A 14614-nucleotide genomic window follows, 5' to 3' on the forward strand; every position below is an offset into this window, starting at 1 on the left:
TTTTGGCATGAACTCCACTAGATCCCTGAAGGTGTGCTGCTGGATCTGGCACAAAAGATGTTAGCAGCAGATCCTTTAAGTCCTCTAAGTTGTGAGGTGAGGCCTCCATGGATCGGACTTGTTTGTCCAGCACATCCCACAAAAGCTTGATTGGACTGAGATCTGGGGAATTTGGAGGCCAAGTGGCATTGTGTCACGTTATCCTGCTGAAAGAGGCCACAGGCGTCAGGAAATAACGTTTCCATGAAAGGGTGTACATGGTCTGTGACGATGCTTAGGTGGGTGGTACGGGTCAAAGTAACATCCACGTGGATCTCAGGACACAAGGTTTCCCAGCAGAACATTGCCCAAAGCATGACATTGTCTCCGCCGGCTTGCCTTCTTCCCATAGTGCATCTTGGTGCCATGTGTTCAACAGGTAAGTGATGCACACGCACCCGGCCATCCACGTGATGTAAAAGAAAACGTGATTCATCAGACCAGGCCATCTTCTTTCATTGCTCCCTGGTCCAGTTCTGATGCTCATATGCCCATTGTTGGCACTTTTGGCTGTATACAGGAGTCAGCATGGGCACCCTGACTGGTCTGTGGCTATGCAGCCCCGTACACAAGAAACTGTGATGCACTGTGTATTCTGACACCTTTCTATCAGAACCAGCATTAACTTCTTCAGCAAATTGAGCAACAGTAGCTCGTCTGTTGGATCGGATCACACGGGCCAGCCTTCGCTCCCCACGTGCATCAGTGAGCCTCGGCCGCCCATGACCCTGTCGCCGGTTCACCACTGTTCCTTCCTTGGACTACTTTTGATAGATACTGACCACTGCAGACCGGGAATACCTCACAAGAGCTACAGTTTTGGAGATACTCTGATCCAGTCATCTAGCCATAACAATTTGTCCCTTGTCAAACTCGCTCAAATCCTTACGCTTGCCCATTTTTCCTGCTTCTAACAATGTTCACGTGCTGCCTAATATATCCCACCCACTAACAGGTGCCATGATGAGGAGATAATCACTTCACCTGTCAGTGGTCATAATGTTATGCCTGATCAGTGTATATCCCCTAACTGCTATTCAGTGAAATTGTTTTGTATCGAAATTAAATATCAGAAAGTCTTTTTATGTCCTCACTCACATCTGACTATAAAAAATTGATGAATCAGCACATCATTTTTTTTTTCAATTACTTTAAGCAAATATCGTCTGCGAGTCTGATGAATTTCTCCAGAGGTGGACAAAATAATTAAAACACAAGTTGAATTATATAAAAAACAAAAAGCAAATAAATAAATAACCAAATGTATTTATGGTGTTCCACAGTTAATAACAAAATTAACAAAAATGACAGTGGACAAGAAAATGCAGAGCAACCCTGCTGTTCAAATTCCTCATCATGAGAGAGAAAGCAACCTCTTACAAGGTGATGACAACTACCTGTCTGATGGGGAGAACATCTCTTTTCCGGGTCCTCTGATGAGGTGAGTGCTTATTTCTCCTCTGAGATAACACACACACACACACACACACAAACTGAACATTCAGCAGGAATGTTTGGAAACATATCAGCTGGTCAAGGTGTATGTTCAATAATCTGTATCCATCCATTACAGCAGTAAGATCCAGATGGAGGACGTGATGCGTTTTATCCAGAGGAAATCCCAGGAGTGCCTACAAAAGGTGGAGGAACCTGACCAGAAGGAGACCTATTTCTTCTGGAAGATGATGGAGCTGCGTTTCAGCAAAAATGGAGTAAGCGTTTTAGTTGACTTTCACAGCAAAATTACTCACGATAAAACACAGCAAGAGATTTAATAAGCTAAATTTGTCAGCATGAATAAATATACTGTGTCTAGAGTAGTGATGGAAGTTAAGCATGTTTCTTTTACAGAAAGCAGAGCTGGCAGATGCTGCAACTGTCCTTTTCAAGAACTACAGGCTTCTGAAGAAAAGGGTATAAACTTGTCATTTTATGTTGTAATATGTTATATTAGCTATACCTTTGTTTATTAATGCATCAGCATCACCATCTGTCTACTTTTTGTGTTGTTTTTGCTTTATTTGTTGCTGTCTAATGTGCCAATTCCATCTACAGAGAGCGGTTAAGAACCAAGATAGCTGGTGTCTTTCTCTGGCGAAACTTTTGTGCTCTGCCGACCCAGAAGACGAGATATTGGATGCTCTGATTCAAATGGGACAGGACCTTGGTATGGATAACATAAACAATATTCTAGGAACTCCGCATGTTGTGATCGGATCATGAACTCTGGACTGTTGCACTGACCCAAATCCTTACATGCATGTTTGGTCTTTCATCTGCAGACTCCAGAGGACTGACCTATGCTGCACAGCTGTGCTACGTAGCTGCAACGGAGGAGTTGAAGATTTTACAGAGCCCCAGCTTTGAGCTCATTGGCTGTAACAGGTATTGTGTGTGTGTGTTCGTGTGTGAGAGCGCTTGGGTATGATTATTCTTCTGACTTGACTAAGACACTTTTCTCTTTGTACAGTCTGCCAATCAGGCAATCAGCCATAAGGGAAGCAATTGAACGAACGGAGGTGTATGAATACATATGCTCGCTGACCACAGGGCTTCCCCAGCCAAATTTCCAAGTTAGAATTCCTCTTTTTATTCCTTTTTAATATTCTTTTTACCAAACTTAAGGATGAACTTTTTTGCTAAGATGGAATGACTCCGTCTGTCTTAGATCTTCAAGTGCTATCACGCCAGCAGGCTAGCCGAGCTCGGCCTTTTCGACCAAGCCCTCGAGTACTGCAAGGCCATCGCTACAGCAATTGCTACTTTACCACGGCAAATCACCAAGACCACGATGAAAATGACCATTGCGGTAAATATGATTATTGATACTTGTAAAATGATTCCAAGGTTTTATATACAAAATATTTAGTCGGTTTATTTTCCCTGTCTGTCTCGTAGCTGTCTGAGAAGCTACACCAAGGGAAGGAAGAAGAACCGGAGTGGCTGGTAAACCTTCGTCAGCTGTTTGCGGACGGAGTGTATAAGCTGAAGAACTCCGAACGTGGCCTCATGACTAGTGAGATGTTCAGTCTCCAGCGTCCACGTCAGGAAGGCCACATTACACCATGGGGTATGTTCATCCACCATTTGGACATAAAACTGTACCTAAAGAATCACACAGCAAAGAATTTACAGTAATGATTTAAAGTCCGGTAAAGATTTTTAGCACACGTCTGTCAGATCTTTAACACATTACACTGGGCCAAAACAGTCTAATCAGCTTCATATATTTTGCCTGAAAAGGTTTATTAAAAGGTTTGAATTTAATATGGTCATATTTATATAAAGTGTATGTTAGTCTTTGGGTAAGAGACAGAAGGGATCAGAGCTTAGGTAGCTGAAAAGATGATTTCAGATTGATTTTTCAAGACGACACACTTCTTATTTGTTACTGAATGATTGTATATTTGTTTAACAGAGGTGTTTGAGTCCCTGTACACTCCGGGAGAGCTGCTGGGTGAAGGAGGCTTCGGGAGCGTCTGTGCAGGAGTCCGTAATGCTGACGGAAAACAGGTAAGCGGACTGCACATCTACAGTTCATTTGCACTAATCGACACAATTCATCACAACTTATATGTCTTAGTGAGGTTTTCTATAAGAATGTAATTGTGTTGTATATGCGAATAGGTTGCCATTAAATACGTGGGGAAGGAAATGAATGAAGCTTTCATCACCATTGTAAGTAAACTTCCTTTACTTCTGAGGTTATGTGTGGAATTATGTGTCAATTACTAATCCAAGCCTTTTATACTGTAACATTTCTGTTTACCATAATTTAGACCTAATCACGCCGCACCCATGCTAAGTGTGTCTGTTTATATTTCAGCCTGGAGAGACAAACAGCCTTCCTCTGGAAGTTGCTTTAATGCAAATGGTGTCCAAGCCATATTGCCATGAAAATGTCTTGGAGCTGATCGAGTGGTTCGAGATGTCGGACTGCTTCATCTTGATCCTGGAGAGACCAATCCCCTGCACAGACCTCCGAAAATTCCTAAAAGGTCACAAAGGGCGACTGTCTGAATCACTGGCAAAACACATCATGCGTCAGGTGGTTCAGGCCGCTCGCCACTGCTCTGAATGTGGTGTCCTGCACCGTGACATCAAGCCGGAGAATATTCTCATCAACACCGACACACACCAGCTGAAGCTGATAGACTTTGGCTGTGGTGATTTGCTGCAGGACACCCCCTACAGATATTATGCAGGTAAGCACATCATAGGTCTTGGAAAGAATAAAAACATGCAGTGGACAACCATTTTTGTGACGTTGCTCCTTCTGTCTTTTTCACTCAGGAACTAGAGCTTACTTCCCACCTGAGTGGATATGTGAGGGCGAGTATATGGGTGATCATGCTACCGTCTGGAGTCTGGGAGTTCTACTGTTTGACATGGTATGTGGAGAACTGCCCTTCTGGTGCGAGAAGGACATCGTTGCCCGGGACTTGCACTTTGCTAACGACCTGTCCGAAGGTGAGAAAGTCCAAACACATCAAGTTTAGATATGTATAGTAATGTTGGAAAACTTGCCTTTCACAATAAATGAATCATATTAATTGATTTTCCAAAATCTAGAATGTCTGACTAAATGTCTCTCTCATCACTACACACAGGTTGCCGTGACCTGATCCAGTGGTGTCTGGAGCTATATCCTCACTGGCGCCCAACGTACGAGCAAATCCTCAGCCACCAGTGGTTTGAGGAACCTAAGAAGAATGTCAAGGTGAGTCAGTGAGAAGAGATTAGACCGTAATATATCGAGCAGAAACATGCTATACTAGTCCAGATTACATGGCTTGTACTGCTCAGTAACAGAGATTGGTGTGCTTACCTGATTATATGAGATTACACAAATCTAATCACATAGAGGCTCAAAATAAAAGAGATTATCCTTGATAAAATAGTTTTCAATGAGATCATCTAGAAGTAAAGCTAACAACCCATTAACACACAAAGTAATCTGTGGCTATAGAAATGTTCAGCTCAAAAATAACACTAAGAAATATGTAGAACACATTCATTTCACTCTTCTATTCTAGGAAAGTGAAGGCTGTTTCTGTTTAATTCATTTCTGAAGATGTGTTTGCATTACATGCAGTCAAATATTAGGCATATCCAGTATGATTTATGACGTGTGAATTAAGTATGTACAATATTTTTTTCAGGTACAGAACCTGTGTCCTCTTCCTGAGAACATCATCACGCCATGGGGTATGTTAGAATCCACCATTTCCAAAAATGTTGCTGTAATGTGTTGCTAGTGAATGTATAACTTTTCTGCAGATTTTCTTATTTCAGCTTGATTTGAATGATGGTCTGTTTGTTTAACAGAGGTGTTTGAGTCGTTGTACACCCCGGGAGAGATGCTGGGTGAAGGAGGCTTCGGGACAGTCCGTGCGGGAATCCGTAATGCTGATGGCAAGCAGGTCATTAGACTGTGCATGACATCTACAGTCCATTTGCACTTAGTAACCATTGTTAAGCGTTTGAAAAATGATCGATGTCCCTGAGGGACAATCCCAGGGTTAAACAATAACACTTGCCTGATTGCCAGAAGATAAATTCATCACCATTGTAAGTAAACTTCTACTTCTGAGATTCTTCTGCAGAGACGACATAGAGTCCAAATAACACCCACCTGATAGACCAAATGATGTGTCCGTTTACTCAGTCCTACTAAAATAATCCTAAACTACTTACCTTCAACTTAGAGTTCACATTCAGATTGTATTCCCTATCATCCATAATAGATATCTGAATCATTACCAGTTCATACCTTCGTATTGTATCATCTCTGATTCAGTAGATTAGAAGAATTCGCTCCTGTCCAGGACTAACTGTATCTGTTCGTATTTCAGCCTGGAGAAACAAGCAGCCTTCCCCTGGAAGTTGCACTAATGAAAAAGGTCTCCAAGCCGCTTCCTTGCGACAATGTGCTGGAGTTGATTGAATGGTTCGAGATGTCCGATTGCTACATCTTGGTCCTGGAGCGACCCAGCCCATGCATGGACCTCCAGCAGTTCCTTAAACATCACGACGGCAGATTGTCAGAAGCACTGGCTCAGAAAATCATGAGCCAGGTGGTTAAAGCCGCTCGTCACTGTTGTCAAGCCGGTGTTTTCCATGGTGACATCAAGGCGGAGAACCTTCTCATCAACCCTGACACGCTGGATGTGAAGTTAATCGACTTTGGCTGTGGAGCTCTGCTCTCTGACACGCCCTACACAGAATATGAAGGTAAGTGCATAATAGGTAGGAGACAGAATCAAAGAGAACGAAGTGAAGTTTCAACAGTGCTGACGGTGCTCCTTCTCTCTTTTTTGCTCAGGAACTTGGAGTATCTCTCCACCTGAGTGGGTGTGCGATGGAGAGTATTTCGGATATCCTGCCACCATTTGGAGTCTGGGAGTTCTCCTTTTTTACCTGGTCTGCGGACACATGCCCTTCCATAATGAGGATGACTGGACTTGGAACCTGAATGTCGGCCCGCATTTGAAGACATCCTAAACCATGAATGGTTTAAATCTGGTGAAGGTTCTTTTTTCTTTTTCTTTTCAAGCAAAAGCCATTTGCTGTCATTGCTTAACTAGCCTGAAATAGTGAATACTTAAGCATCGGCTAGTCACGTGACTGTCACATGATCGTACTGCACTGAGAGAGTTCTTGTGGTCAGTCAGTATTGTCAGAATTGCCTGAAATCTCCGCTGTTTCTTGGGCAGTTTGCCAGAGCTGCGCTCCAATTTTGTGGCGTTATGTTATGTTTTGTATTCCTTTGAGTTTTTGATTCAAGTTACCTACTGATGTCCTGATTATGTTTTGCTTAATTTTTGTTATAATAAATATTATGTTTAAAGTTATTCCGCCGTGTCATCTCCCTTAATGCTGCATCTTTGCATCTTGGTGTAACAAATAAATATATATAACAAAAGCAACAAAAGTGAGTACACCCTAAGTGATAACAGCTGTACATCATTTAAGCATGCAAAGTCACATGTCCTATTCATCATGTTCATGTGTTTGTCAGCTTGATAGGACCATACAAATTTGTGTATCTTATATTAGAACATTTAAAATTTAATGCTTTGAGTACAATTCACTCAACTGTTAGTGGGTGGGATATATTAGGCAGTAAGTGAACATTTTGTCCTCAAAGCTGATGTGTTAGAAGCAGGAAAAATGGACGTGTGTAAGGATTTGAGGCAGTGTCATGCTTTGGGCAATGTTCTGCTGGGAAACCTTGGGTCCTGCCATCCATGTGGATGTTGACACGTTCCACCTACCTAAGCATTGTTGCAGACCATGTACACCCTTTCATGGAAACGGTATTCCCTGATGACTGTGGCCTCTTTCAGCAGGGTAATTGTCGGAACTCAGAGCCCCCTCCGAGTGGACATATCACCGGGTGGAATTTTTAGATTGTGTCTATTTCTCTTAGCTTTCCATAATCTTACCCAATGAACTCAATAAACTATAAAAACTTAGCCAAAATAAAGGAGATCTCAGTCAGCAGATGAGAAGAAGCAGGTTTCTTTATTCAGCCATGCAGTCAACAACATGCATTTATGAAGAGAGCAGCTGGTTTTTAAAATCCCTGAGAAATTCCCCTCTACTTATACTACTTATACCCCAATATTTAAATATTTCCAGCAATTTCCCATTATTTTCAATGTATGGCTACTTTAGTCCCTCCTTCCTTAATTTACATACTTTTGCCATTTCCCATTATTTTCCTACTTGTACCGATACCGCCCCTAAATTAATATCATCCTCCCCTTGATGATGTCAATTTTTCCTCCTCTCAAGTTTCCCTTGTTTTCAGGCTAAGTCAGCAATTTTCAAGAAAAAATTGCACTTACTTATAAGCGCTGCTTCCTTATCAACTTCATTTGACCACAACCTCCCAAGCTGCTTCCTCGGATCATCCCGACCTCACACGCTGCCTTCCACAACTATGTGTAAGTACCCTGACCTCTCCTCTGTGTCATATTGACATTTCTTTATCTGCTTGATCTAAGTTAGATGCGTTTCTATTTTTTAAGTAAGCCTTGCCATTATGCTGTCTCATATCCTTCCCGCCAATGCTCTTCACTACCATAGACCAAGTCACACTGCCCTAACAGCCTACCACTGTCCTGTCACAGTAACCTGGCTCACCGCACACACTGTTTCCTCTTGCCTTAGTGCATATCCTGGGCCTTGAGCTTTTAAGCGTTTCACTCTTATTGTCTGCTAAGCTTTATTTAAGATTACATAGTCACACGATATGCACCTCACTCATCCCTATTTTTCCTTCTAGCTCAGTCAGCCTGCCGTGCTATCTTCTGAAGAAGTCCCAGGGGTGCTCTGTGACACTGTCGCCAGTATCGGCTGTCTTGCCTGGCTATTGAGCTTACTGGTTTCCTAGAACACCTATCTGACACCTCCATCCCCGAGTCCTCTCACCTTACTCACCATATCGTGAGAGATGCCCTCTGTCTCGATCAGAGCACCCAATTTCACCCCAAAACCTGTGATCAGTCTACTCAGACCCTCTACTGGCATTGGACACGCGCTACCTCTCAAGGCATCCAGACTATTGAGATCTCTTCTGATGATTCTTCCTCTGACTCTTCTTCACCTCCTAACTCTCCTGACGTTCCCCAACGTTCTCCTGGCTTTGTGCCTTTGCTTTACAGTATTCACAATATTCCCCAATCTTCTCCTGTCTATTCGCCTCCAGTTTCTCCCACTGATTACTCTCCCACTTCTCCTCAGGAACCTGAGGTCCCTTCTTCTACAGCTGACCCTCCGGTCCCACTGATCCCACTGGACAGGCTGACTGACTGAGCTGTAACTCCTAATGTTTCAATAAATTTCTCTTTCCTTCTTCCTGTCTCAGTGTGGTTATTACACCAGTATACTAATATTAATGGTTTTGCATGATTATTATAAAGGTTATACATGATTATTATAAATTTGCATTAATCAAAGCCAGCTACTAGTCAATAGCTAAATATTTTGGATAGGTAAACACTACTGATAAGCAGGGTATTGCTATTTTAAAGCTAAGCATATAATTTTCTCCGACATAATGCACCGTGCGACAAAGCCCAAATGGTTCAGGAATGGTTTGATGAGCACAAAAATGAGTTTGAGGTGTTGACCTGGCCTCCAAATTCCCCAGATCTCAATCCAATCCAGCATCTGTGGGATGTGCTGGACAAACAAGTCCGATCCATGGAGGCCTCACCTTGCAACTTACAGGACTTTAAGGATCTGCTGCTAACATCTTGGTGCCAGATACCACAGCATACCTTCAGGGATCTAGTGGAGTCCATGCCTCGATAGGTCAGGGCTGTTTTGGCAGCAAAAGGGGGACCAACACAATATTAAGCAGGTGGTCATAATGTTATGCCTGATCAATGTATATGATACAGTATATAATGAAACATATACAATTGAATAATATAAACAGTTCTACGTATATTTAAAAGGATTTGCAGTATGAGTATATTGTGAATAAGAATCTCAGAATGAGCTCAGTTTTCATGATTACAGCAGAAGGTTTTAAATTCAAGTCTACATTATATTCATATAAGATCATCGACTGAAGCAACGGTGAGATTTGGGCATGAACTGTTGATGGGAAGTGCAGATTTTTAAGCTATCCATGTGTGTTCATCCACAGCAGCAGACGTTGAGTCATAAATGCAGACGGCTCCAAGCAGAAGATCATAAATATGATGATATTGAATGAAAGCAAACAGCAGCCACTCAGGTATAAGGTTCCTAATTTATTTACAGGAATTTATTTACAGATATTCAAATTCATTTACAGGAATATATTTACAGGAATTCAAATTTATTTACAGGAATTATAATTTATTTGTAATTATAATTAGTAATTAGAATTTGTTGGGTGCTGATGGTCTGATCCAACACGGCCAATTCATCATCTGTGGAATAAAAACATGTTTAAATTAATATAGAGTATTGTAGAAGATAATGTTTCCTTATGTGATTTCTTGTTCAATTGTCATGAAAATAAAATTACATAATATTTATTGTAGAAGAATGCAGTAGGGTTCTAGTACAATCCATGTGATCTGGATCATATTCTGTGTTAGTTCATTTTAATTAGATCTGATGTTTTACCTGGCTAACCTGAAGGGCTTCTGTGAACCACCCATGTTTACTGATCTGCTTGAGGCTTGGTCTTTTGGTGGGATCTTGCTCCAAGCGCCAGTTGATCAGATGGCGGCAGGCTGTGTGGGCAGTGATGTAAACAGAGACAGAAATTTAGTCACTAATTTTTAATCTTCACTATCATTTTTCTCAGATTTGTTGTAATATCTCAAAATGCTGAGATGCAAAATGCAAATTCATACACCTCCGTTCATTCAATTGCTTCCCTTACGGCTGATTGCCTGATTGGCAGACTGTACAAAGAGAAAAGTGTCTTTTAGAAAAGTGTCTTTCATATCCACCAAGTGCATATGAGCCACATGTTATTCCACCAAGTGGTTATGCACCAAGCGCTAATCCACCAAGCGCTTATGGACCATTTGCTTTTCCACCAAATGCTTATGGACCATTTGCTTCTGGACCACTTGTTTATGCACCAAGTGCTTATGCACCAAGCACTCATGGACAATTTGCATATGCACCATGTGCTCCTGCACCAAGTGTTTATTGCCACCGACAGCAGCGCATTGTTTTCTGTTTTTCTTCCCGCAGACAGCGTCAAACACCGTACTCGCGTCCGTCTCTGAGGAACAGAAACCAAGTCCGGGACATTGCATAAAATCATGCATACATATTATACATACATATATTAAACATATTACTGTATATATATTAGTTAAAATATCAAAGATCTGCCACATGTAAAGTAATATATATGTAATGTAATTTTTTTCTTTCTGCAGCTCCATTTCAACTTTTTAGATATTTTCTCCACAGGTAGGTATAAATAAATTTTATTATATTTTAGCTAACACTGTATTTAAATCTGTCTTTTCTTTTTTAACAGGTCTGCAGGACTTAAGGACATCATCTTTAGCCTGTATAGAATTTGTATCTTTTCCCATATCAATCCCACCACCCCAATTACCCCCTCATCCCTCTTTGTAGATATCCCTCTTATCTTATATATCATCTGTAAATAGTTCTATATCTGTAAATAGTTTTTTCTTTTAGTGTAGTGTCTATATAGATGAAGTCAATAAAAATATTTTATTAGCATCTATTGAAGCCTCATTCTGATCATTTCTATTCATTAATATACAGTGTTCCTTTAAAAAGCAACCCAAACACACAAAATGAATTTCTCATTAATGTAAATATATAATAATCCTTTTTAAAGAATGACTGAAACTGTGAGTTATTCACTAAAATGTGAAAAATGAAAAATAACAAAATTCAGATTTTTATAGCCTACACAAATTTAAGAGAGCCAGCCTGTAGAAAAGTCTGATTATAGATTGTAATTGTAGAAACCAACAATCTGTGATTTTCTGTGTATAGAGCTGAAGTTTTTACTGATGCAAAATTACTGCTTAAACCTTACTGTCTGCTGTAGGTGGCACATTCATAGTAGGGGAATTATTATAATTACTATTATTATTATTATTATTATTATTATTATTATTATTATTATTATTATTATTATTTGGAAATCTCTCCTAGCTTCTAAAGAGTTCATGTTATAATTACATGTGTTTTCACCTCATAATTATAATATTTTCACCAAGGCATCTTTTGTGAATGTGGTCAACAGCAAGCAGGAAATTACCTATGGTTTATTTAGCTTTTTCATGAGGTTATAAATTTGTCATGACATATTATTTATACACATATTTATCATGCATACAGCGATCAGCTTCAACATAAAAAACACAGGCGTAATACTCTGTAGATCCTCCACCAAAAACAGCTCTGACCCCTCGAGCCAGGGACTCCACAACACCTCTGAAGGTGTGCTGTGGCATCTGGCACCAAGATATTAGCAGCAGATCCTTCAAGTCTTGTAAGCTGGGAGGTGGGACCTCAATGAATCAGACTTGTTTGTCTAGCACAGCCCACAAATGGTCTGTTGGATTGAGATCTGGGGAATTTGAAGGCCAAATCAACACCTTCTGGAGATGCTCTGACCAAGTCATCTAACCATTACAATCTGGCCCATGTCAATTTGCTCAGATCCTTACACTTCCAATAATCCAAAAATTTATTCTGGTAGCTACTTCATTTATTCTGGCAACAATCAGACATAACATTATGACCACCTGCCTAATATTGGGTTGATCCCCCTTTTGCTGCTAAAACAGCCCTGACCCAACAAGGCAGGGACTCCACTAGATCTCTGAAGGTGTGCTGTGGTATCTGGCCCTAAGATGTTAGCAGCAGATCCTTAAAGTCCTGTAAGTTGCAAGGTGGGACCTCCATTAATTGGACTTGTTTGTCCAGCACATCCCACAGATGCTGGATTGGACTGAGATCTGAGGAATTTGGGGGCCAAGTCAACACCTCAAACTCATTATTGTGCTCATCAGTGCAAAGAACCCTAAAGTGGAAATAAAAATGTCCTTATACAGTTAAACCTGATCAATTATCTATAGCTGTTAATACATCCACCTGGTGTCATGCTATTACTTGCTTCATATTACTTGTAAAGGTGGGGGTGAAAAAGCTTACAGCACCTGGTATTCCCAGGAGGTCTACCCTCCAACTTCTAATCAGGTCCAACCCTGCATAGCTTCTGAGATCAGACGAGATCAGGCGTTCTCAGGGTGGTGTGGCTGTAAGCGAGAGATGACCCGCACTACCGACTCTTTATAGTGTATGACGTAGACAACACCTTTCTCTCACTTCCTAATTTGCTGTTGTACAGAGAGAACAACCTCTTCATCTAAACTAACATTTCTGTCTCACCTCCTGCAACACACACACAAACACATGGCTCTTCACCTCTTGGGATTCCTACCACTTAATGTCATGTTACTCCGCTTAATTTCTCCAAATATTTAAACGGGCACGTTGTATCTCAGCTTCTTGCTTTATTTTAATGCCACATATACGACTTCTTAATCACTTTAAATAACACATAAGATAAAGAAAGAGAAAGAAAGGTGACTGAGAACAGACTATTACCACTTCATCCACAAATACTTTGCTTGCTTCAATTTTTTGCGTTAAAAACAATTCAGATCAACAATTTAAAAGCCGCTAAAACTACGAGAGCCGCATGCCTTTTTTTCTTTGCACTGCACACAAAGGCACAGAAAGCACACTATGTTGTTAATATTTGTCAGGACATCATGGATGTCACAGCTCTGCTGACAGCAGTTTTCTCTAGTTTTCCCATCATCCTTAAAGAAACTACTTGTTAATGTTCCAAATGTTTTGGTACACTGTTACTATAAAATAAATGATTGGACCTCAGTTACTTTTTGGCTTTACTTATTTTTTGTTAGTTTAGCTTACTTAAAAACACTTTAAAAAGCTGCAGGTTAATTATCGGCAAAGTGATTCCCCGCGAAGTGAACTACACAGGGAGCAGGATGTACACTTTAAAGTGCACTGCGACACGGGCCGAGAAATCGGCAATCCATTGCTCTTCCTGTAATAGCCCGGATGTTAAGACCTGAATTTTTTTCAACCTGAATTTTAATACCTGAATTTCCTGTAAATCCTGTAAGGATTTTTTTCATTCAGATCAAATTGCAAATTGACAAGTTTTTATTCAGTTCATGTGATTCAATATGCTATTTTGCTTTCAGGAATTTTGGCACTATTATACTTCCATACCTCGTGAAAAAAAATACACATAAAAAAATAAAACACGCAAATCACAGAATTGAAAACACAATTTAAAAAATAAAACAAACAAAAAAAGAAGAAAAAATATTAAAAACAGACATTTTTTTTGCTTACTTTACACGGATGTTTGTTCTTTCTGCTACTTTTTGCTCGTCATTAAATTTTCTGTTTATTCACGCTTCACTTTTCTGAGTTTTATGCAGATTAAGTGGCGGGATAAAAGTCTGCATTGGTCCACTGCTTCTCAACCTACTGCCCTTCTCTAGCCAATCAGTAAAGTGACGTCACTGACTCTGCCGGTTAGTGTTTGAACCTGTCTTGAGTAAGTGAGAAGATGGGCGATTACACACAGCTACATGTAATCCATATCAATGTATACGTTAGTTAGATGCCTTAATTGCCCAAGGAATTAGTTGTAATATGTCTAAAATGGTCCTTAAATGTTCCAGTTGTTTTGTGCAGGTGTGGAGGACATGGTGCTTTCTTCCTAGAGGAGCAGAGTGTTGGGGTCGTGCTTACAAAGACTGAGTGGATGCTGTGGTCACAGTTTAGGACAGACATTGAACCAGACTCCCCACCCCGAATTAGTTTTAAACTGTGTGAGGCAAATTGTGGAATAAATCTGTTTTAATTACATTTATAGTATCACTCTACAATGCTTACGTCTAATAACCCTAAATCCTTCTGCAGCTTTTATGGTGGCATGCAACTCCATAATGATGTTGATCTATCTCTAGCACACAGACAGAAATAAAGAGTCTAGAAATAATTTCTAATTTAA

The 14614-nt window shown here is 40.4% G+C and overlaps 1 pseudogene; it reads right to left on the minus strand.

Moving 5' to 3' along the window:
* Positions 1 to 12701: 12701 nt before the first annotated feature.
* Positions 12702 to 12820, minus strand: LOC131358496 (5S ribosomal RNA; annotated as a pseudogene).
* Between the last annotated feature and the right edge of the window lie 1794 nt (positions 12821 to 14614).

This window comes from Hemibagrus wyckioides, linkage group LG08 (assembly GCF_019097595.1).
Source record: "Hemibagrus wyckioides isolate EC202008001 linkage group LG08, SWU_Hwy_1.0, whole genome shotgun sequence".
Classification (NCBI taxonomy): domain Eukaryota; kingdom Metazoa; phylum Chordata; class Actinopteri; order Siluriformes; family Bagridae; genus Hemibagrus; species Hemibagrus wyckioides.